This window comes from Pinus tabuliformis, chromosome 8 (genome assembly GCF_031772625.1).
Source record: "Pinus tabuliformis cultivar Carrire ecotype Pingquan chromosome 8, CPIR1, whole genome shotgun sequence".
Lineage (NCBI taxonomy): Eukaryota > Viridiplantae > Streptophyta > Pinopsida > Pinales > Pinaceae > Pinus > Pinus tabuliformis.
In genome coordinates this window covers 1020206504-1020231440 of record NC_142294.1, presented here as the reverse complement: position 1 = coordinate 1020231440, position 24937 = coordinate 1020206504, and positions in this window count along the sequence as shown.

Below are 24937 nucleotides of genomic sequence, written 5' to 3'. Positions count from 1 at the left end.
TACTGATCCAATCGAGTAGAAAAGGTAAATGGGAAAATCAATAGAGAGAATATCAATATCAGAGGTATATATTCTTGTCTCTGAAGGAAAAACTTCTCTTGATCTTAATAAGTTGGGATCCCTCTTCCACCCAAGTAAATAAATAATTTCCCAAGTACAGTTTTATAAAAAAATAAATTAGAGGGTTAAAGAAGAGAAATACTTCATGCACAGAGATGTCAAGCAAGTAACTTCATTGGGGTACTAATTAGGGTTGTTAGTAGCAGAGCAATGCTTGTGTTCCTGTAGTGACTCTGTTGGGGTACTGTCTAAGCCTGTTGGTAGTGGAGCAACACCAGAGATGAAAAATAAGATCCTGATCATCTTAAACTCGAAACTATGTAATATCCTTCTCCTAGATCAAAAAAATTGTGATATGACGAGATTTTTTAATGTGTTTAACCAAGATAAGGAGAATAAAGGATATTATATCCATAACCAATTTAAGTGGGGAAGCCAAGGTAATCCACATGATGTATCAATACTTCATGAAGGACCAAGACCTTGCAATTAAGGGTGAAACCTAAACAAATAAGCTGGAGTTATAGCAATGTGTAGCCAAGCGTTGACGTTGCGATCAACACCCTCCAGAATTTTGCTTACACTTGAATTTTAGAGCCTACTAAGGATCTCACGATCTATCGTTTTATGGTCACTTCATGGTAAATTGATTTTTTTCTAAATGTTCAAGTCTTCTTCTCAGACTTTAAGTGTCAAAGTCACTTGCTCACACGTGCTCAATCATTGATGAATTTGTAAATGCACTTATTTATGTGAAAAATTAGATAGGAATAGTGCATTCCATTAGGATACTACTTGCACAATGTTCAACTCATTTCAATAGTTAGTGTACATTATCCATTGATAGTGCCTCACTCTTGGTTACAATTGCATCACTATTCAAGAAAGTTTTCTCAGTTGTCGCCTTTGCACACCTTTACTTTCACAAGTGTTGCTTTCAATTCCCTCGTTGTCGTTATTTCTTACTTTCACATTAAAAAGTGGAATTTTCATGCTATCTTCGCTCTAGAATTTGTTTCCTTTCAATTCCTTTAGCTTTTACAAGTGTCGTTTTCACATTTTCTTACCACAAGTGTCGCTTCTAACTATTTTCACTCATACATGTGTCACACCCTTGCACATCACTAGAGATAGCTTTAGCACACTATTATACACTAGGTGGTCTTACATATAATAAGAATACATGTTAAACGCTCTCCCATAGCTTAGCACACTTTCTGGTCACAATCGACACTCCTGTTACAATTTGTATTTTAAGTGTCATACTTAGAAACAAGTGTCACTTTGTTATTGTTTCAAGGTGTGATTGTTGATCATGAGTCCTGTGAATTACCCTAGTTTTTATTAATGGAATTCATGTATGTGATCCATGTTTGAGTCTTGTTTATATGCTTTTCCCATTCTTACCCTATTGGTCCCACACTTAACCATTTTGGAGCTCTTCTTGGTCCTACTACCTAATGCAAGTTATGAAAGCTTCAATATTTCACCAGGTGACTCAGCATTGCCAATTCATGATCCTCATTGGTTAGATCTATTCCTCCTAGACTTGCGCACCATCAAATCAAATTCACCTAACCTATTGGGTTGTGTTATATTCTTTCCACGACTAGCCCACGTAGTTAACCGGGGAGTTAGAAGGGGGACAGAGCCCCCCCTTCGTTGCGCCAATTGCGTAGCGGGGGGAGTCACAGGGGGTTTTAGGGGTGTAGGTAACCCCACTCTATGGGGTTCCGGGCAGCACCCCAGAAAATTTTGGTTTTGGACCCCATATTAGGTTGGGCGGACCTACCTATGGTTTTGTGCATATTTTTCGCACATGGTTTTGGACACGATGGTTTTCGGTCCATGGTTTTGGACACGACGGTTTTCGGTCCATGGTATTGGATGCTTCAGCATGTGTAAATATGTATTGTAACATTGAAAGGAACATAATGAAAAATCAAACTGGTAGTCCTAGTTTTGGGATCCAGGGGAAAATCTCTGTGTATATGTGTTTTATGTGTTATGCTCTTGCATTGTTTATTTTCTATGTTTTAGAATTCGTATGCAGGTGATTTTTGTATGGGGTTAAAACCTACATTTGGTATCAGAGTTGTTTTGGCTTCAAGGGGACGCCTTTGTTGCTAAGGGGTTTCACTCGGGCCTGTGTTAGACCCTGTTCAGTGGGAGATCTGCGAGATTGATTCTGGTGGTGAAAGAAGATGGCAAGCAGTGGAAAGATAGAGATCGATAAATTTAATGGTTAGAGTTTTGAGTTTTGGAAACTCAAGATGGAGGATCTATTGGTGGATAAAGATTAGTGGATCGCGGTAGATCCGGGTACTAAACCAACGTGAGTGTCCGATGAAGAATGGAAGAAGTTGGATCGGAAGGCAAAGATCACAATACGATTGTGTCTCAGATTCAGTATTGCTGAATGTATTAGGGGAAGCTACGACAATGGCTTTGTGGGACAAGTTAAGGACTTTGTACCAATCTAAGTCTCTAGTGAATAAACTGTTCCTGCGGAAAAAGTTGTATAACCTGAGGATGAAAGATGAAGACTCGGTGATAGAGCATCTGAACGCATTTAATATTGTAGTAAGTAAGTTATTATCTGTTGATATTAAAATTTTAGATGAAGATAAGTGCATCAATTTTTTGTGTTCTCTACCAGATTCTTGGGATGGTCTGGCTATTGCAATAGGTAGCAATACAACTGCCTTGCAGTTTGATGAAATAGTCTCATCCTTGCAGATGGAGGAGATGAGACGGAAAAATATGGAGAGCCAAAATGGTGATGCCTTGTCTGTACGAGGACGGTCCCATAACAAAAACAAAAATAATTCATCGAGTGGGAGATCTAAATCTGTAGGGAGATTAAATCTCCAGGAAAACCTGTAAAGGTGGTGCATTGGAAATGCAGAAAGGAAGGGCACTACAAAAGGGACTGTAAATCTAAAGCTCCTGAGAAAGGAAAGGGATTTGATGATGCTCCTTCTGTAGAGGCGAAAACCACCTCAGATGAAGGTGGGGATGTGTACTTGGCTTCTTCAAGTACACATGTAGATCATGAGGCATGGTTGATTGACTCAGGTGCATCCTTTCACTTCACTCCCCATAGAGAGTGGTTCTGTGAGTATGAGAAATATGATGGTGGTGATGTCTTCTTGGGGGGTGACGGGAAGGCTAGAATCATTGGTCATAGAAAAGTAAAGTTGAAGTTGCAAGGTGGAAGGGTTAGAACACTTCCGGGAATTCTGCTTATTCTTGCATTAGCCAGAAATCTGATTTCTGTAAGCAAGCTAGATGATGCAGGTGTAAAAATAGTGTTCGAGAAGGATACCTGCAAGATGGTTCGGGGGGCACTGGTATTGATGCAGGGAGTTTGAATTGGAACTCTGTACAACCTACAAGGTAGCACTTTTGTTGATGGGTGCAACAGTTCTGTGGTTCCTAAAAGTGGAGCAGAAAATCTAGTGTTGTGTGTGGAGAATGATTTTTCAGAGGTCTTTGTTTCAGCCGGATGTATACCCCAGGAAGTTTGTACACCCCTCCACGTGGGGGGACCGATCCCCCCCAGCTAGGGGGTCTGGGGCCAGCGGTCACCCAGAAATAGATGTAAAATTGCCTTGTAAAAGTATAGTAATTTCTAGTCAATCTGGGCCGTTCATTAGGCAGATGATCTGATGGTATAACTTATGTTTAGTTTAGGGTTTTTTGCCCTAGAAGGCAACCCCTCTCTTTGTATGAGGGCATTGTATTTGAGGCTGTGACATAGATGTGTATTCTCTGAGCGAGAAACAGAGAGGTGAGATTGTGAGAGAAAATAGAGGATATTACAGCGGATTTGCTGTAGGTTGTGTCTCTTCATTTTGCTGGATAATAGAAAGGAAGGACTGGCTGTTCAGGGTGGACGTAGCCCAAACTGGGTGAACCACGTATATCTGTGTCTCTCTTGTTTTATGCGTTTCTGAGTTTATATTTCTGCAATATTTTATGTGTTCCATTGCTCCGTAATAAATAATTCTCTAACAACTGGTATCAGAGCCGAAGGTCTATTTGGCTGATAAACTCGCAGGAAAGAAAGGTTCCTTGTTCAAGTGGGAGCAATGGCGGAAGATGGTAAGTTTAGGGTCGAGAAATTTAACGGCCAAAACTTCTCGCTATGGAAGATGCAGATGGAATATTATCTGTATCAGAAAGATCTGTACCTACCATTGAGCGGAAAAAAAAGAAGCAACGGCTATGACAGATGAAGAATGGAACCTTCTCGATAGAAAGGCACTCGAAACAATACGGTTGTGCCTTGCTGCATCAGTCGCCTTCAAAATTTCGAAGGAAACAACGACAGAGGGTTTGATTCAGGCGTTGTCGAAACTATATGAAAAACCCTCGGCCTCAAACAAGGTATTTCTTATGAAACAATTATTTAACATGAAGATGTCGGAAGGTGGATATGTTGCAGATCATTTAAATGATTTTAATACAGTTACAAGTCAGTTAAGTTCTGTAGGGGTAAACTTTGAAGATGAAGTTAGAGCTCTGTTATTCTTGTGCTTAGTGCCAGAAAGTTGGAATGGTTTAGTAATGTCCATTAGTAACTCTGCCTCTGGATCTAGTACTTTAAAGTTTGATGATGTTGTTGGTGCTATCCTTAGCGAGGAAATGCAACGGAAAAGCTTCGGTGAGACATCGGGTAATGCTTTGAGTGCAGAGTCTAGGGAAGAAAAATGGAAAGAGGAAAGAGCTTAGGATATTGCAGTAAATCAAGGAAAGGCAGATCCAAGTCTAGATCGGGGATAGTGTGCTGGAAATGTGGAAAGAAAGGACACCTAAAGAAAGAATGTAGATCTCGAAAGGGAAAATAAGGAGATGCACAACAAGAAAACAATCATGAAGCAAATGTGACCAGTGAGGTGTTACAAGATGCCTTGATTCTTTCTTTCGATATTGCTGATTCCTAGGTGGTAGATTTAGGGGCCTCATTCCATGCCACACCTGATAAGAAATACTTTCATGACTATGTTCAAGGAGATTTTGGACAAGTTCGTTTGGGTGATGATAAACCCTGTAAAATTGTTGGAATGGGTAAGGTTCTTGTAAAACAGCAGAATGGAAACCAATGGCTACTAAAGGAGGTAAGGCATGTTCCAGATCTAAAAAAAAAATTAATTTCAACAGGGAAGTTAAGCGGTGAAGGTTGTGTGACAACTTTCATAGATAAAGCTTGGAAGGTCACCAAAGGAGCCCTAGTAATAGCAAAAGGCAAAAAGGTTGGTACATTGTATTTATGCAATGGTATTTCTAACTCTGTTAATACTTTAACTTCCAAAGGAGCAGATGCAACATTATGGCACCATAGGCTCGGACACATGAGTGAAAAGGGGATGAAGATTCTTCACTCAAGGAATTTGTTTCCGGGTTTGAAGAATGTTGATTTGGACTTTGTGAAAATTTCATTTATGGAAAATAGAAGAGAGTCAGATTTCTCAGAGTTGGGAAAGAAAAAAAGAGCGAAAAATTAGAGCTTGTGCATACAGATGTATGGGGACCTGCTCAAGTATCATCTCTCGGTGGCTCTCATTATTATGTTACCTTTATTGATGATGCAACTAGAAAAACTTGGATTTATTTTATTAAGAATAAATCTGATGTTTTTGATACTTTCAAGAAATGGAAAGCTTTGGTTGAGATTGAGACATGAAAGAAATTGAAGTGTCTTAGATTAGACAATGGAGGTGAATATTGCAGCAAAGAGTTTGATAGGTACTATTCAGAGCATGGAATTTGCAGAGAGAATACAGTTCCAAGAACACCACAAGAAAATGGCGTGTCAGAAAGGATGAACAGAACAATCATGGAGCGTGCAAGGTGCATGAGACTGCATGCAGGATTGCCTTTACAGTTTTGGGAAGATGCTGTAGATACTGTTGTTTATCTAATAAACAGAGGGCCTTCAAGTTCCTTGGATGGTGGTGTTCCAGAGGAAGCATGGACAGGTAAAAAGGTAAACTACGCCTTTTTAAAGCCATTTGGTTGCTTTGTCCATATTGATAAAGAAAATAGAACAAAGCTTGAGGCAAAGTCAAAGAAATGTACCTTTATTGGATATGGTGTTAATGATTTTGGTTATCGCTTATATGATTACGAAAATCATAAAATAATTAGGAGTAGAGATGTAATATTCAAGGAAAAGGTCTTGTATAAGAATTAGTTGCAGGAAAAGAAGCAAGAAAAAGAAAACAAGGAATATGTAGTTCTTGACGAAATCACTGAAAAAGTAAAGGTGCCTGAAAATAATAATAATCAACAACCACAACAACAACAACCACCACAACAGTAACAGGCACCCCAAACACCTGAAAGTGGTGTTTGAAGATCTACCAGGATAAGTAGACCCCCTGAACAATACTCTCCTTCATTATATTATTTATTATTGACTGATTCTGGTGAACCCGAATGTTATGAAGAAGCAATGAAGGTTGAAAGCAGGAAGAAGTGGGAGGTAGCCATGGAAGAAGAGACGGATTCCTTAATGCATAACCAAACTTCGGACTTAGTCAGGTTTCCTGCAGGAAAAACTACATTGAAGAATAAATGGCTTTATAGGCTGAAGGAAGAAGATGGAGGAAAATAGAGGTACAAAGCTAGATTTGTGGTGAAGGGGTTTGCACAGAAGGAAGGTATTGATTTTGATGAAATATTTTCTCCTGTTGTTAAAATGACTTCAATTAGAACTATTTTAAGTCTAGTAGCAGCTGAAGATTTGCATATTGAGCAATTAGATGTAAAGACAACCTTTCTCCATGGGGATTTGGAGGAAGAGATATATATGTAGCAGCCACAAGGATATGAGGTGAAAGGGAAGGAGAAACTACTGTGCGGGTTGAAGAAGAGCTTATATGGCTTAAAACAGGCTCCAAGGCAGTGGTATCTAAAATTTGACAAGTTTATGTCTAAACAAGGTTATACTAGATGTCACTCTGATCATTGTGTTTATCTGAAAAAGAAAAATGATGGCAGTTATATTATGTTGTTATTATATGTAGATGACATGCTTGTTGCAGGTTCTAACATGCAGGAAATAAATGTGCTCAAAAGAAAATTGGAAAATTCATTTGCAATGAAGGATTTGGGAGCTGCAAAACAAATCCTTGGTATGAGAATCACTAGAGACAGGAAAAATCACAAATTAACATTGTCTCAGAATGAGTACATACAAAAGGTGTTGAAAATATTTAATATACAAAATGCAAAACCAGTTAGTACACCTTTTTCTAGCCATTTCAAACTTAGTAAGGAAATGTGCCCAAAGACCCAAGAAGACATGGATTATATGTCTAAAGTTCCATATGCATCAGTAGTTGGAAGCTTAATGTATGCAATGGTCTGCACAAGGCCTGATATTGCACATGCAGTGGGAGTTGTAAGCAGGTACATGAACAATCCAGGAAAGGAACATTGGATGGCAGTAAAATGGATTCTCAGATATTTGAAAGGTACCACAAATCAAGCATTATGCTTTGGTGGTTCAAACATTTCTCTACAAGGATATGTTGATGTAGATATGGCAGGTGACAGAGATAATAGGAGGAGCACTACAGGATATGTATTTACTGTTGGTGGAACACCTGTCAGTTGGGTTTCAAAAATCCAAAGTGTTGTTGTGCTTTCAACAATAGAAGCAGAGTATGTTGCTGCTACAGAGGCTAGTAAAGAAATGATTTGGTTACAAAGGTTTATGGGTGAATTGGGTAAGGAGCATGATATGGGCACGTGATACAGTGATAGCCAAAGTGCCATTCATCTTGCAAATAACTCAACATTTCATTCCAGGACTAAACACATACAGCTCAAGTACCATTTCATACGATCAGTGTTGGAATATGGAGAGTTGAAGCTGGAAAAGATACACACTAGCCAGAATCCTGCAGACATGCTAACAAAAGTTGTAACCAGGGAGAAACTGAGAACATGCTCAGTTTCAATTGGTCTTCAAGGATGACGATGAAGATGAGAAATAGCCAGGTCCAAAAGAGGAGTCATTGTCCAACAAATGAAGCAGCGGTGGAGTTGCTACAATCATTCTCCAAGTGGGAGATTGTTGTGTGTAGAGAATGATTGTTCAGAGGTCTTTGTTTTAGCCGGATGTATACCCCAGGAAGTTTGTACACCCCTCCATGCGGGGGGCCGACCCCCCCCGGCTGGGGGGTCCAGGGGCAGCACCCCTGAAGCCAAAAATGGATGTAAAATTGCCTTGTAAAAGTATAGTAATTTCTAGTCAATCTGAGCCGTTCATTAGGTGGATGATCTGATGGTAGAACTTATGTTTAGTTTAGGGATTTTTCCCTTGAAGGCAACCCCTCTCTTTGTATGAGGGCATTGTATTTGAGGCTGTGACATAGATGTGTATTCTCTGAGTGAGAAACAAAGAGGTGAGACTGTGAGAGAAAATAGAGGATATTACAACGGATTTGCTGTAGGTTGTGTCTCTTCATTTTGCCGGATAATAGAAAGGAAGGACTGGCTGTTCAGGGTGGATGCAACCTAAACTGGGTGAACCACGTATATCTGTGTCTCTCTTGTTTTATGCGTTTTCTGTGTTTATATTTCTGGAGTATTTTATGTGTTCCATTGCTCCGTAATAAATAATTCTCTAACATCTAGTGGTTTCTGGAGAGAAGACCATGCTGTGGCATCAAAGGCTTGGACATATTGGAGAGAAGGGCCTTCAAATGCTTCATGGTAAAGGTATGGTAGAAAGTATGAGTAATAGATTTCTGGATTTTGATTTCTGTGAAAATTGTGTATATGGGAACTAGAATTGGGTGAGTTTCCCCTCTGGTGGTAAGAGGGCAAAACAAATATTAGAGCTTGTGCACAATGATGTGTTTGGACTTGTGAAGGTTCCATCACTGGGTAAGTCTGTGTACTATGTATCCTTTATAGGTGACTTCTCAATGAATACATGGATATATTTCCTTAAGAAGAAATCTGAAGTCTTTGACAAGTTTAAAGAATTTAAGGCTCTGGTGGAAAACAAGACAGAGAAGAAGATAAAGGTGTTGAGGAAAAATAATAGTGGAAAGTTTTGCAGTAAGGAATTTGAAGAATTCTATAAGAAATGTGGTATAGCACGACAGAAGACTACTCCATACACACCTGAGAAAAATGGAGTTGCAGAAATAATGAACAAGATGTTGATGGAAAGGGCAAGAAGCATGCTCAGTGGTGCTGGGTTAGGACAGGAATTCTGGGTAGAGGCGGTGGATACAGTATGTTACCTGGTCAACAGATCACCTTCATCAACGTTGGAGGATAAGGCTCCACAAGAGGTATGGACTGGTAAGAAACCCTCTCTTTCACATCTGAGGGTATTTGGATGTGATGCATATGTACATGTTCCAAAGGAGAAACAAACCAAGTTGGATAGTAAATTTGAAAAGTGCATATTTATTGGGTATAAGGATGGTTTAAAGGGTTATAAGCTTTGGAATACAGTAACAAGGAAGGTTGTGTACAGCCAGGATGTGGTGTTCAAAGAGGTAAAAGATGTTATTAAACATGAAGTCCAACCAAAGGAACATGAGAAGATAGAGTTTGAGCTGAAGGAGGAAGAATCAGGGTCTACAACAGAGGAGGAATCAGAAGATGAAGAGACACAAACTCCGGGTGTGAGAAGATCAGTTTGAGAAAGAAGGCAGCCATAAAGGTATAGTCCATCTGATTTCTGTTCAATTTTTGCTTTATCTATTACTGATGATGATCCCAAAACTGTGAAGGAAGCAGTAGATTCAGAGGATGGAAAACTCTGGAAAGAGGGCATGGTTGATGAAATGGCATCTTTGCACAAAAATGAGGTTTGGGATCTGGTGGAGTTGCTGGCTGGAAGGAAACTTATTGGTAGAAAATGGGTGTTCAAGAAGAAGACAAATGCAGAAGGAAAGGTGGAGAAATACAAAGCTCGGTTGGTAGCAAAAGGTTATTCCCAGGTGTCGGGAATTGATTTTGGTGATATTTTTTCTCCTGTTGCCTAGGTAGCTTCTGGTGAGCTCCAGTATTGTAGCAATAATGCTACAACTCCTGGAGCTTCCTGTCTCTTAATTTTATCAACCCGGTAGTTCGTACAAACTTGGAAGCGACGGTGCTGTATGCACAAGTACTAGCTCTTGTCGCAGCTGTCACTTGGTCAGTTGGCACAAGTCCACTAGGGCTCAAGCCAACTTCTATAGGCTCTCAAAAGAAGCTTGTTAAATGATGGACGAAAGCTAGCTCAAAGAAGACTAATCTACTTGGCAAAAATGAACTGAAAGCAAATCAAAACATGGAAACCCTAGGAAACCCTAATTTAACTAGTCTAACCTCTATGATGCAAAGAATGTGAAGGAAACTTCTACCAATGATGCCATTACTTCTAATAAGTGAAAATGCATGAATCTAATCTACTTGCATCTTAAAAGACATGTTTTTATATTTTTTTTAAGTGGATGGAGTGATTGTGATTTTGTGCTTTTTAGGGTTTGGTTGTGCAGATGTGATGCGAAAGGAAGGAAAGCTTGGGAAAGGTTGGGGAGGCTAGGAGAGGTCCCCAGAGATCCTTAGCATCAGTCCACAGAGGTTCCTCACGTTCAGAGGCTTAGCAACCGAGTGAGTGGCCTCCTACAGGATGTCTGCAGGGGATTTTACAGGAAACGCAGGGGTTTCTACAGGAAGGTCTGCAATTCTTCTACAGGATGTTCTGAAATGGGATGTTTGAGGATGGATGGTTGATGGAAGATGCATGGATGGTTATGGAGGTAGGATGGGGGTCTGAAGTGACCCAGGAATTGATGGATGGAGTGGTGAGGTGATGTGGAAAGCTGACTTGGCTTGAAGGTGGTTGAGACAACAATGGGGAAGAAGGTAAGGTTACTTGGCAAAAGAGAAGATGGGAGATGAGGGAACAGACTTGGTGATGGAGGAGCTGATCTGAACGAGGCTCAAATGAACGAGGAGGTGATGAAGATGCCCTGCATAGTGGTTATTTGATCAAACCAACTACACCTTGCATGCAATCGAAATATCATGTGATCTATCTAACAAGTTAATGAAATCGGTGGACAACAACCTTATTCATGAAAAGAATCATGTACAACCTGTGAACAAAACATTATCAAAGAGATATAAATGCATGAATAACTCCTACCAATCTATCTTAAACATAAGAAACTACTTTAACCATCAAAAGCAACCTAAGTAACACAGCATGAATTAAATCTAAAGAGCAGATTTTTTCTCAAGAACGCAGCAAACACACATAAAGAGAAACAAGGGAGGTACTGGGTGCTTGAGATGGGCCCAACCCCAAGAGCTACAGCCTCCCATGAAAGATTTAGAGCTGGTGCAAAGCTGGATCCATTTTTATTAATCAAGAAATGAAAAGTACATCAAAACTGTCCACAAGGAGAACTTGAACATGAGCTGAAAGCAAAGCTAATCTATTGCATAAAAATCGAACTACAAACTAGCTAACTAATGGCTAAAACAAAATGACTAACTAGCTACAAAATGACTACCCACTAGCTAACCAAAATGAGGCCCCAAGCCTTCTTATTTATACAATTTGAGGACCCAACAGTCCTCCTAAAAGTTAGGGACTTGGCTGCCCAAGACTTGTAGTTAACAGCAGTCCAACTTGACTTGCTTGGCTGCCCTTGAACTCCGAGCTGATGGTGGAGAATTCGAGGTAAGGGCCCATAAATGAGGGGGACACCTTCCTACAAATCCTCTAGCTTGTTCTCCCACGAATTTGGCTGTCAAGTGCTCATTAAGACCTTCAAATTTGTCTCCAAGTTGACCAAAAAGGCTACACAAAGCACCCATTAGACTTGTTGGCATAATGACTAACCAAATTCACTCTATTAACATAAAAATAATCAAAAACATGCAATAAACAAATGAGAATGGTGGATCAAGTCAAATTAGGAGGTTGGATGAGCCCAAATATTTGTCCATTTTTGGGGCTCATCATCACCCCCCTACTGAAAGTGTTGCTCATCCTCTGAGCAACCAAATCTCTCCCCTTGTCTTTGATGGCCCTGGTGACTTCCTTGGCTAGCATCTCGGCCGATTTCTCGTTTGGTTTCCCGCTTTTCAGACTTTCCTGTAGAAACTGTTCGCTGGCTTCCTGTAGAAACAGTCTCTGTCTTCCTGTAGAAGCAATCTGCTAACTTCCTGTAGAACCAATTTCACTGATTTTACTTGCTTGGCCGGGGGCGATTTTTCTTTCAGCTGGGCTGTGGCAGCCTTCATCTCCTCCTCCTTCCTGCTCTTCTTCCTCACTGCCTGCTGCTTGTAACTCTGAACATGTAACCCGCTCATTGTTCACTGCCTGCTGCTTGTAACTCTGAGCTAGTGTGATTTGATGATTTGCTTCCATTAATTAGGGTCATAGCACAACATAAAATTGGAGCAATATGCCTGGTTGACCTCCATGGCCAAGCTAGGAATGTTTCCAAAGAAGAAGATCAACAAAATGCTATATGAATCACCTGCCATAATGTGGCAGCTTTCATGGATGCCCAAAGAACCCATGGGAATATGGAGCTAGGGAAACATGCGGCAGAATGCGTTTTTATTTGGACTCGTTGTATCAACAACTTATGTGCTGCTATAAAACATTTATGCTGCAGCTGGCAAGTAGACTTATGTAACAAAGGTAAGAAATATGAGGAATGACAATGGGTGAACCTAATTGTAGTGAGGATTTGATGAAGCCAAAACGTGTGACCATTTTGCTTTTGCTGCAGAGGATGACATAAATTGCACAAGTTAACAACCAATTTACGAAATCAAGCCTTCACACCCATATATAGGTTCACCATGCGTTGCTGACTTCTAAGTTTTTTCTGCATGCATTGCTAACTTCCAAGTTTTCAGCTAGCATCTCCTGAAGCAGCATAGAGGCTATTTGCTGCGTCCTCATAGCCATTCCAATATTCTTCTACCAGAATCCTATGAATATATTGATCCACATGCAAAACTTCAAGAGCTTCATTTTCAATTTGAAATCAGTGGCTTACAGTCTTAGCTAAACGTGACACACCATACTTCTGAACTCGTACAACGGGCGTCTCCATGCTTTCTGGACTGGTTGGCCATTTTAGAAGAGCTGTGAAAGCACCTGATTGGTCTTCTGATAGTGGTATTGCAAGAGGAATTATACCCCTGTCTAGCATAAGGAGGGACAAGTTTTTCACCCTTGGCCATATGATAATTGTCCATCTTTCTTCAAGCTCCAAACTTGATGAAAAACCTTAGGCTTCTCTGCTCGGGAAGATTCTGCTGCACTTTCCTGTAGACGACATCCTGTAGAAACGCCTGTAGGATGTCTCTGCGCCTTTGAATGATCTTTGCATGCGGGAGAATTGTTAACAAGCCCAAAACTTGATGAAGGACGTGAGTTTAACATTTGCAAGTTTAAATGAACAACAGTTAGCAAGTGTACCTGAACAACAATTACGTAAGTCTTCAGCCGAGCGTTCCTTTATTCACTGCGTGATTTGTGGTGAGGTGGCAGAGACCTGCGCTTAGCCCATGCAAACTGTTCGTCCCCTGCAGTTCCATCTGCCTGTAATCCCTTACCATTTGTTTCACTGGAGTTTAAACTATCCATAACTGGCTGTGTTTTTTCAGTTTCACGTGAATGACCATGCTGCGTGACTGCCGGCTAAGTTCTTAGGGACGACAATCAGCTGAACCTTACTAATTCGTGGCTTAATCCCACCATTCCATTAATTCATGCAGTTTTCGAATTAAATTTATGCAATAGAGGAATGAGTTTGTCACATACCTCGAAGTTGAATGGCTGCCGTGAGCTTTTTGCTGCTGCCTGCTCTGATTTTGCTGCTGCATGCTTAGTTTTCCTGATTGCATATGGCTTGGCTGCTAATCCTTGATTGCTTTTTTCATGTGCAGGTGTCCTCTGGCCGGATCTGAGTGCATGCAATCATTTCCACGTTCAACTCTGCCCGTTCAAGCTGTTGCTGCTGCATGGTCACAAAACCAGACTTCTTTTTGCCATTTCTCCCAAACGGTAGATCGGTTTGATCTGAAACTTGGTGAGCATGTTACTACCATCATTATGCATCTCCCATATCAAATTCGTGATCAATGGATGCACGAATTTCGAGAAAAATGGAAAATGGCTGAAGATTTCAGAGGTTGATTTCTCGGAAACCGTGCATCGGAATCGGCTGAAACTGCTTGGGTAGGCTACTATCACCCACGTTCATCTCCCCATGAAACAGGTTTTGAAACGGATGCACGGTTATGGAGAAAATGCAAAAATGGCTGATGGTGATGGAGGCTGATTTCTTGGAAACCGTGCATCGGAATTGCATGAATCTGCTCAGGCATGTTGTCATCATCCTTGTACAATTCCCCATAAAACGGTTTGTCAAATGGACGCATGGTTTTCAAGTTATGGCAAAAACAAATTCTGCTCTATGTGTTTTTGCTTCAAGGCACTTTGCATTTTGGTTGCATGGTATGACAAAATGAATTTTGGCTGTGATGCAGGTATGGAGATGATGGAGGAGGAGTTGGAAGATTGTATGAGGGCTTCTGAACCCTTGAGGAAGCTACCATGCTTGCCAAACCACTTTTTGAAATGCATGCCTAGTTTCCCACAATTTCTACAGGAAGTTCCTGTAGAAGCACAAGGAGGTGAAAAAAATGATGGAGAAAGGCAAGGGATGGACACCCAAGTGCTTGTAGGCCTAATCAACAGATTCCCACCATCAGATTCACTTTTGAAATTGGATTTGGCTCGTCCAAAGGTTCTACAGGATGTTTCCTGTAGAAATACAGAGCTTCCTGTAGAAGGCAAAAAAACTTCCTTTAACCTTGATTTGCGTGCTCCTCCTGTCATGAAACATCCTTCTTGCAACCTGCAATGTCACTGCTGCAACATAAAATTATTCAATGGAGATTAGCTTTATTTTTCTTTTCCTTTTTCTCTTTTTTTTTTTTTGAAAAACAACTAGGGCGCCTCATGGAGGTTTTCACCCTAATTGCCTGCCTTGGGCGCCTCCAAGGGAGGTTTTCACCCAAAGATCTATTCTCTTTTCTCTTTTTTTCCCAACCCATTGACCGCCTCATGGAGGTTTTCAATCAATGAGCCAATCTAAGGCGCCTCCAAGGAGGTTTTCACCTTAGATTTCTATTTTCCTCTTTTTCATTTTTTTTTCTTTTTCTTTTTTCTCTTTTTTTTCTTTTTTCTTTTTTTTCTACCCTACCCTACTTGAAAAACAAAGTCATTTTCAAGTATAAGAATACTTCCAATGGAGCCATGTGCACATCGATATTAGGGACAAGATGATGTAAAGGCTCGGAATGCATGCTTTGACAGCTATCCAACTTTCAGAGACAAAATGATCTGACTTTGAACGTACAAAACATAGCTGAGGAGGAGAGTACTGTTGCAACTTAGTGACCTTCTGAAACCATATCTCAATATAGCTTTGATATCCTTGGTCACCTTGCTGATCTGGATCATTATTCATGTCACATTCTATCATGACCTTCTGATCTTCCTCTTTTTGTTGATCTTTCTCTTGAATACATGGAAGATTTGATGGTAACCATGAAGGAACTCTCTCGATCTCTGATTCTGATCTCTTCTCTTCATCAACTGCAGCCCATGGTTCTTTGATCTTTTCTTTTGGATCTTCTTTTGCCTTTGGTCCTTCAATGCTTTCAAGATGATCTCTTTTTTGCAATGATTTTCCTGAGCTATGGTGAAGATCATTGAGCTCAAGAGGAGTCATCTGCACATGTTGTGCCTCAGCTTTGCAATTGAGTTGAGCTACTCCATTGCATGGTTTTGGAAATGGTGGCACGGGTGGTTGAGTGGAGGTGTGTAATTGAGATGGAGGTGGATGGCATGGTGGTTGCATAGGCATTTGGGGTTGCCTTGGTGGAGGAGGAGGCGATGGTCGTGGATGAGCAGGTGGTGGAGGAAAATGAGCGGGATGAGAGTTGTACTGGGGCCTCCACTCCTGATAAGGTGCATTCCACTGAGGCTGTGGCTGAGCATAAGAGTGAAATGAATGAACAGCTGGATGGGCATAATATGGATCTGTGAAGGAATAAGGAGGAGGTGTGAACCAGGAAGGATGAGCAGGGGGACCCCAAGAAGGCATGAAGGTGGCTTGGTAAGGGTCATAATAGGTCTCGGGTGTCCCTTGTAGTTCTTGCTGGTAGGGTATGGGTCCATGTGGCCTCCTTTGTGTTATAGACATTTTTGTGCCTTACAGCATAGAGCATGAAATGTCAATAATCTAAGGGATCCAAAGTCCCTAAACATGTTGTTCTTACCCTTAGAGGAACAAGGTCAGCAAACCACAGCACTGCAAATCAGTTCTCCACTGAAAAACACTCAAAAAACAGGTCAGTTTTGGATCATTGCAGCTGCTCCACTAGGCATCTGCGCTGCATAGCAGGTACAACAAAGGCTACCTGCGTTGCATAGCAAGTAGAACAAAGGCTACCTGCGTTGGGCGTACTTGGACATGTGGAGGAATCTTTTTCTCAAAGTGCCAGTGCCCAGGAAGCTTCTAAAAAGACACTTGATGATAAGATTCGCCTAATGATGAGTTAAGAGCTTCTAAAACTCCAAGTGGAAGACAGAAACTCTGAGTGAAGAACTGAAGAACAACTGGAGTTGAAGAGGACAACAAGTCACACATCAAGCTGACTTATCTTCACTCCAAAACTCTATATAAGGATCTCATCCCATGGGATCTAGAGGTCGGAATTTTGTGCAAAGAATTGCTGTTGGTTTACAGTTGTGAGCATTGGGTGATTGCTTGAGGGAGGTGAAGAAGAGATTTCTCTCCGTCGGGAAGGTGATGCTGGATTGGACCTCTCATGGTTGTATCACCGCCTGAACCTTACTTCCATATATTAATAAAGCATTTGAGGTTCTTCTATTCGCATGTTTTTCAATGATGTATTGTCTTACTTGCGTATTTGATTTATGCTAATCCTTGAATCAGTTATGAATGCATGCCTCTTGTAGTTTCCTTTCTTTGTCTTGTTTGCAGGATCTCGTGTAGCTGGGCCCGTGAAAAGACTTGGAGCTGGGAGCAAGCGGCGAATAGAGGAGATTGGATTGACCATTTGCGCAAGACATCGGTAAGTGGATCTCTTCCTTCTATCTCTTGCATGTCATAAAGAAGAAACTTTAGATAGCTTTGCTTTCAGCTGTTGCTAAGGAACTGTCACCCTTAGAGTGGGTTAGGGTCATTCCGAGTTGGATACTTTCCCCCACAACACTTTGGTTCGTATAATGGAGTGATTCAGTGGCTCCCTTGGCTCTTTGATATGTAGCTTTGATTCTGGGCAAGGAAGGGCACTGATCTGTAGGATGGTATTCTTCACAGATGAAACACACTTCTAGAGAGTGCATTGGACATTCGTTCCTAGGATGCTTTCTAGTGCACCTAGGACAAAAAATGGCCAAAGCCCTCTTGGCTTCCTCTTGCTTCTTTTGGATCCGCAAGGTATCCAGTTGCATGGCAAGGAACTGCCTCATATCACTCTTGAAATCTTTGATCTGATTTTCAAATTCATCTTTGGACAAGATGTTGCTCCCAACATCTCTGCTTGTAGCCATTTGCTCCAGAGGAATGTTTTCTTCTTCTTCTCCCCTAGAGGTTCTTCAGATATGTCTTGATGTCCACCCAGGGGTTCTTCAATCACAGCCATCGAAGAAGAGAGAATCTTGGCTGTGTGAAGCAGTGGGGGTGTTTTGCAATCATTTTTCTAACTTATCTCTACTCCTACAAGGCATGAAATGAAATCTTTTTGCTTGATTTTTGTTTTTTTCTACTTCTGCTTGCAAAACTGAAATAGATTGAACTGCAACTAACTATGAAAGATGCAAAATTAACTGAAAGCAGGAAAGGACTAATCTACTTTGCTCAAATGAAATTGCAGGAATGGAAATGCTAGTCTACGCTTGCAGAAAGGAAATGCTAATCTATGAAAGCAGGAAATGCTAATCTATGAAAGCAGGAAATGCTATGCTACTTTTGCAGAATGGAAATGAAGTAAACTACTAGCAGAAGGTAAGAGTAAGAAAGTAGAAGAAAAGCAACAATTGCTAATACTCTGACGCGTCCCCGGCAACGGCGCCAAAAAGATGGTGGGCTCTAGTATTGTAGCAATAATGCTACAACTCCTGGAGCTTCCTATCTCTAAATTTTATCAACCCGGTAGTTCGTACAAACTTGGAAGCGACGGTGCTGTATGCACAAGTACTAGTTCTTGTCGCAGCTGTCACTTGGTCAGCTGGCACAAGTCCACTAGGGCTCAAGCCAACTTCTATAGGCTCTCAGAAGAAGCTTGTTAAATGATGGACGAAAGCTAGCTCAAAGAAGACTAATCTACTTGGCAAAAATGAATTGAAAGCAAATCAAAACATGGAAACCCTAGGAAACCCTAATTTAACTAGTCTAACCTCTATGATGCAAAGAATGTGAAGGAAACTTATACCAATGATGCCATTACTTCTAATAAGTGAAAATGCATGAATCTAATCTACTTGCATCTTAAAAGATATGTTTTTATATTTTTTTTTAAGTGGATGGAGTGATTGTGATTTTGTGCTTTTTAGGGTTTGGTTGTGCAGATGTGATGCGGAAGGAAGGAAAGCTTGGGAAAGGTTGGGGAGGCTAGGAGAGGTCCCCAGAGATCCTTAGCATCAGTCCACAGAGGTTCCTCACGTTCAGAGGCTCATCAACCGAGTGAGTGGCCTCCTACAGGATGTCTGCAGGGGATTTTACAGGAAACGCATGGGTTTCTACAGGAAGGTCTGCAATTCTTCTACAGGATGTTCTGAAATGGGATGTTTGAGGATGGATGGTTGATGGAAGATGCATGGATGGTTATGGAGGTAGGATGGGGGTCTGAAGTGACCCAGGAACTGATGGATGGAGTGGTGAGGTGATGTGGAAAGCTGACTTGGCTTGAAGGTGGTTGAGACAACAATGGGGAAGAAGGTAAGGTTACTTGGCAAAAGAGAAGATGGGAGATGAGGGAACAGACTTGGTGATGGAGGAGCTAATCTGAACGAGGCTCAAATGAACGAGGAGGTGATGAAGATGCCCTGCATAGTGGTTATTTGATCAAACCAACTACACCTTGCATGCAATCGAAATATCATGTGATCTATCTAACAAGTTAATGAAATCAGTGGACAGCAACCTTATTCATGAAAAGAATCACGTACAACCTATGAACAAAACATTATCAAAGAGATATAAACGCATGAATAACTCCTACCAATCTATCTTAAACATAAGAAACTACTTTAACCATCAAAAGCAACCTAACTAACACAGCCTGAATTAAATCTAAAGAGCAGATTTTTTCTCAAGAACGCAGCAAACACACATAAAGAGAAACAAGGGAGGTACTGGGCACTTGAGATGGGCCCAACCCCAAGAGCTACAGCCTCCCATGAAAGATTTAGAGCTGGTGCAAAGCTGGATCCATCTTTATTAATCAAGAAATGAAAATTACATCAAAACTGTCCACAAGGAGAACTTGAACATGAGCTGAAAGCAAAGCTAATCTATTGCATAAAAATCGAACTACAAACTAGCTAACTAATGGCTAAAACAAAATGACTAACTAGCTACAAAATGACTACCCACTAGCTAACCAAAATGAGGCCCCAAGCCTTCTTATTTATACAATTTGAGGACCCAATAGTCCTCCTAAAAGTTAGGGACTTGGCTGCCCAAGACTTGTAGTTAACAGCAGTCCAACTTGACTTGCTTGGCTGCCCTTGAGCTGATTGATTCGGTGGCCCTTGAAATCCGAGCTGATGGTGGAGAATTCGAGGTAAGGGCCCATAAATGAGGGGGACACCTTCCTACAAATCCTCTAGCTTGTTCTCCCACGAATTTGGCTGCCAAGTGCTCATTAAGACCTTCAAATTTGTCTCCAAGTTGACCAAAAAGGTTACACAAAGCACCCATTAGACTTGTTGGCATAATGACTAACCAAATTCACTCTATTAACATAAAAATAATCAAAAACATGCAATAAACAAATGAGAATGGTGGATCAAGTCAAATTAGGAGGTTGGATGAGCCCAAATATTTGTCCATTTTTGGGGCTCATTAGCTTCTATTAGATTACTTTTATCTGTTGCTGCTACTTTTGATTTTGAGGTAGAACAAATGGATGTGAAGACAACATTTCTTCACGGGGATCTGGAAGAGGAGATCTACATGAAGCAACCTGAAGGCTTTGCGATGAAGGGTAAGAAAGAACTGGTATACAAGTTAAAGAAGTCTCTGTATGGGTTCAAACAATCACCAAGGATGTGTTAGTAGAAATTTGATACATTTATACAGGGACTTGGCTTCACCAGAAGAAAAACAGATCACTGTGTGTATTCTAAATTAATTGGTGACCGTATTATTTATTTGGTCTTGTATGTGGATGATATGTTGCTGGTTGGAAATGACAAAGAAATTATCCAGGATTTGAAGACCCATTTGTCCTCCAAATTTGACATGAAAGATCTTGGTGCTGCAAACTATATTTTGGGCATAGAAATTAAAAGAGATCGGACAAAGAGGAAGCTCCGGTTAAACCAGAGGAAGTATGTCGAAACAATATTCCAGAGGTTTAATATGCAGGATAGTAAATCGGTGAAGGTTCCTATTCCTGTAGGTGTAAAGTTATCTGCTGAACAATGTTCCAAGACACAAGAAGAGGAAGAGGACATGTTCCATGTTCCATATGCAAGTGCAGTCAGTAGCCTGATGTATGCGATGGTCTGTACTAGACCAAACATTGTACATGCAGTGGGAGTATTGAGCAGGTTTATGTCAAAACTAGGGAAGGAGCATTGGACAATAGTGAGGTGGGTTTTCAGGTATTTGTGTGGCACTAATGATTATGGTTTGTGCTACCAAGGAAGACTAGGATTAGACAAAGTGTTTGATATTCATGGCTTTGTTGATGCAGACTGGGCTGGAGATCTGGATCATAGAAGATCTACAAGTGGGTATGTGTTTAACCTATTTGGAGGTGCAGTCAGTTGGATGAGTAAGAAACAATCTGTAGTGGCACTATCAACTACAGAGGCAGAATACATGGCAACCACTCATGCAAGAAAGGAAGCAGTTTGGTTGCAGAGATTGTGTTCAAGTATGGGGTTAGTACAAGGAGCTATAAGGATAGACTGTGACAGCCAAAGTGCAATTTTCTTGGCAAAGACCCTGCATATCATTCAAATACAAAGAACATCGATGTTCAATATCACTTTGTGAGGGATATAATAGAAGACAAAAAGGTGTTGCTGGTAAAGGTGGATACTTTGAAGAATACATTAGATGCATTGACAAAATCTGTGAGCTCTGAGAAGTTCTCTTGGTGTAGAGAAACAATGGGTATTGCAGGGTTGTATAAATTACTAAGCTCTCTTGTGGCCCCCTGTGGAAAGAAAACAACAAGTGGGAGAATGTTGGGTTGTGTTATATTGTTTCCACGACTAGTCCATGTAGTTAACCGGGGGGTTAGAAGGGGTGTTAAGTTATGGTATGTTCTATGCTTATAACAGTTTACTTCTTTTCCTTATTATATTCCAAAGATTAGCAATCACACGTACATAAAGTAAAGTGCAGATAGAACATTAAACGATCGACAGAAAACAAGCCAAGACAAGAGACACACGATGTGGCAGCTAGCTAGGGACAAACCCCACAATGTGTGGGGAAGCCCTTTGATCAAATCTTATTTTATCTTCAATAATTCAGCAGAGAGAAATAGTACAATAAATCTGATTCATATCAGCAGTAGCAAACCCTAGATCAATAGCATCAACATTAGCGGCTTCATTATCAAACTAGGGCAGACGATATCTTGCAAACCGTTCGTCGGATTGACTTCATTCCACCACCAAAAGTTGTGGCTTTCAGAGGAGGTTCAGATGAACCTACAATGTAGTTCCAAAGAGGAGATCTTCTAGGCCACGCAGGTCAATCTTTACTTCTGCAGTTGCAACTTCAGTTTCAGCAGTTTCCGGCTTCAAACTAGAGCAATCGATATCTTGCAAACCGTTCATCGGATTGACTTCATTCCACCACCAAAAGTTGCGGCTTTCAGAGGAGGTTCAGATGAACCTACAGTATAGTTCCAAAGAGGAGATCTTCTAGGCCACGCAAGTCAATCTTTACTTCTGCAGTTGCAGCTTCAAATTCAATAGCTTCCGGTTTCACATGTGTGAGAGAGAGACCCATTTCAACGCAATAGAGAAGAGACTCATTTCTGCGTAGTAGAGAGAGAGAGATGTGATGAGATGAGTGAGTCCAAATGAGGAAAAGTCCTCTTATAGTTATACACAACGTTGGTGGGTGAATAGATGCGACTGTTGGGCTTCTGAGCCTACATGAGTTGTAGGTCGGCTTGATAATAATTCCATAATCAAAATAAATTCATATCTCCATGAATACTTATCGGAATCAGATGATCTTTATATCAATCCTACACCTCTCGACGAGAGGAATCTAATAAAAATATTATCAGCCATGAATAAGATGACCCACATGAAGTTTTGCCCTGGTTTCCAATTTTAACACTCCCTCTCAACCATGGAGAACTTCATCTGCAATCTGTCTATCGGTCGTTACTATTCATCCATCAAATGCACTACCCTGTACATCCTGACCCTTGCCCTGCTCTGCTGTATTCTTCCTGTTCTGCTTTGTCTTGTTCTGCCCTGCACTAATCTGTACTGTTTTTCTCTGTTCTGCTCTGCTCTTGCATTGTTCTGTTCTGCTCTGCTTTTGACCGAATTATGAAGAAGAAGAAATGATCGAGGATGTATCATACTAACTCAAAGTCAGTCTCAGAGTATGTACCACTGGTCCCAGACCAGTCTCAACCAACCCGAAGTCAGCGTCATAGTGAGTACAACTCCACTGGTCCTAGACCAGTATCATCCTCCACTGACTCAAAGTCAGTCTCAGAGTGCGTACCACTGGTCCCAGACCAATCTCAGCTGACCCGAAGTCAGCTTCATAGTAAGTACCACTCCTACCACTGGTCCCAAACCAGTATCGCAGTCTCAGAGAGTGTACCACTGGTCCCAGACCAGTCTCAACCGACCTGAAGTTAGCTTCATAGTATGTAACACTCTCATTGGTCCCAGACCAATACTACACTGACACGAAGTCAGTCTCGGAGTATGTACCACTGGTCTCAGACCAGTCTCAACTGACCTGAAGTCAGCGTCATAGTATGGTAGAACTCCTACCATTGGTCCTAGACCAGTGTCATTGATCCCAGATCAATGGAGGTCATCCTAGCGTAGGGAGTATGGTAGATACAACGATGCGTCCATCGGTACTACTATGGTCCCTAACTTCATTTCCCTGCTCATTGATCAGATGAGAGGTACTTCCCATGAGTCCAAGACTGCATGGGTAGTATGCCTCGACAGGGGAACTAATCAATCCTGTCCTCATAGGAGAACGCATCAATCCTGCTACAATCACCGTGGAGAACACATCAATCTAGGCCTCACATGAGAACTAATCACCCTGCTACACAAGAGAGCGAATCATCCTGTTCCACAAGAGAGCGAATCATCTTGTCCCACAAGAGAGAAAATCATCTTGTTCCAGTGTGCACCACCAGGGGAGGGTGAGTCACCCTATGGTCATATGTTGCTCCAGTAGGAACCGCAAGCCCTCAAAGCTCCCAGAGCTCAATGTATGCAACATGCAGGACCCTTGTACAAGGGTTTCTTGCCGACTCCAAGTTGTTTGGGAAAATCACAGATTAGATCTTTCCTCGGGGATTTGACAAGGTGTATCAACCTGTACATCATCTTAATGTGATGGAGCTTCCTTGCTCATTGACTTACCATATCCCAGATGATGTTTATCTGCTGGAGCAATTGACGAATACGAGATTCCTCAATAATCAAATCCCACCTCTGGTTGTTACAGAGAATCACAGTGGTATCCAATGTAAATCCAAACAGCTCACTGAAGAGCTTTCGCAACCAGACTGCCTCACACGAGGTTATGCTAGCAACAGTATATCCTGCTTCGGCGGTGCTCAAAGCCACCGACTTCTGCTTCCTGCTCATCCAGGATATCGAAGCAGATCCCAAGGTGAAACAGTACCCCGAAGTGCTCTTACGGTCCACCACACTGCCTGCCCAATCAACATCAGTATATCCAAGTAGTCTCACATCTCCGACAGTGTATCTTAATCCATGAGAGATTGTGTCCTGAAGACATCTTAGAAGATTCCTGGCATCAATCCAGTGAGGCTCAACCAATATGAGCTCACAATGCTAACTGCAAAACATATGTTCGGACGGAGGTTCACCAAGAACATCAATGCGAATGAGTTTTTGAAACTCAGAGGCATTTCCCAAGTCTGGTCCGACATCACTACCATATAACTTCTAAAAGTTAAGATCCTCGAGGTAGTCACAGGCTTGCAGTCCATCATACTGAATCTTTCCAATATATTTACCACATATTTTCCTTGAGATAGGAAAATTTCCCTTGGCTTCTGCCACACTTCAAGTCCTTGGTCCTTCATTTCAAATTCAGAAGCCATCTCCCTCTTACATTTGTGAATGAGAGGGTTTGCACCTGTTAGAAAGAGGTCATCCACATACAACACCAGTATGAGAGGCTTGTCATCTTCAACCTTAAAGTAAAGGTTAGGGTCAGATTCACTCCTAGTGAATCCCAGCTTCATCAAGTAGCTATCGATCCTCTCATACCATGCTCGGGGTGCTTGCTTCAGCCCATAGAGAGCCTTCTTCAACCTGCATACATGAGATTTTCAATCATAAATCTCAAAT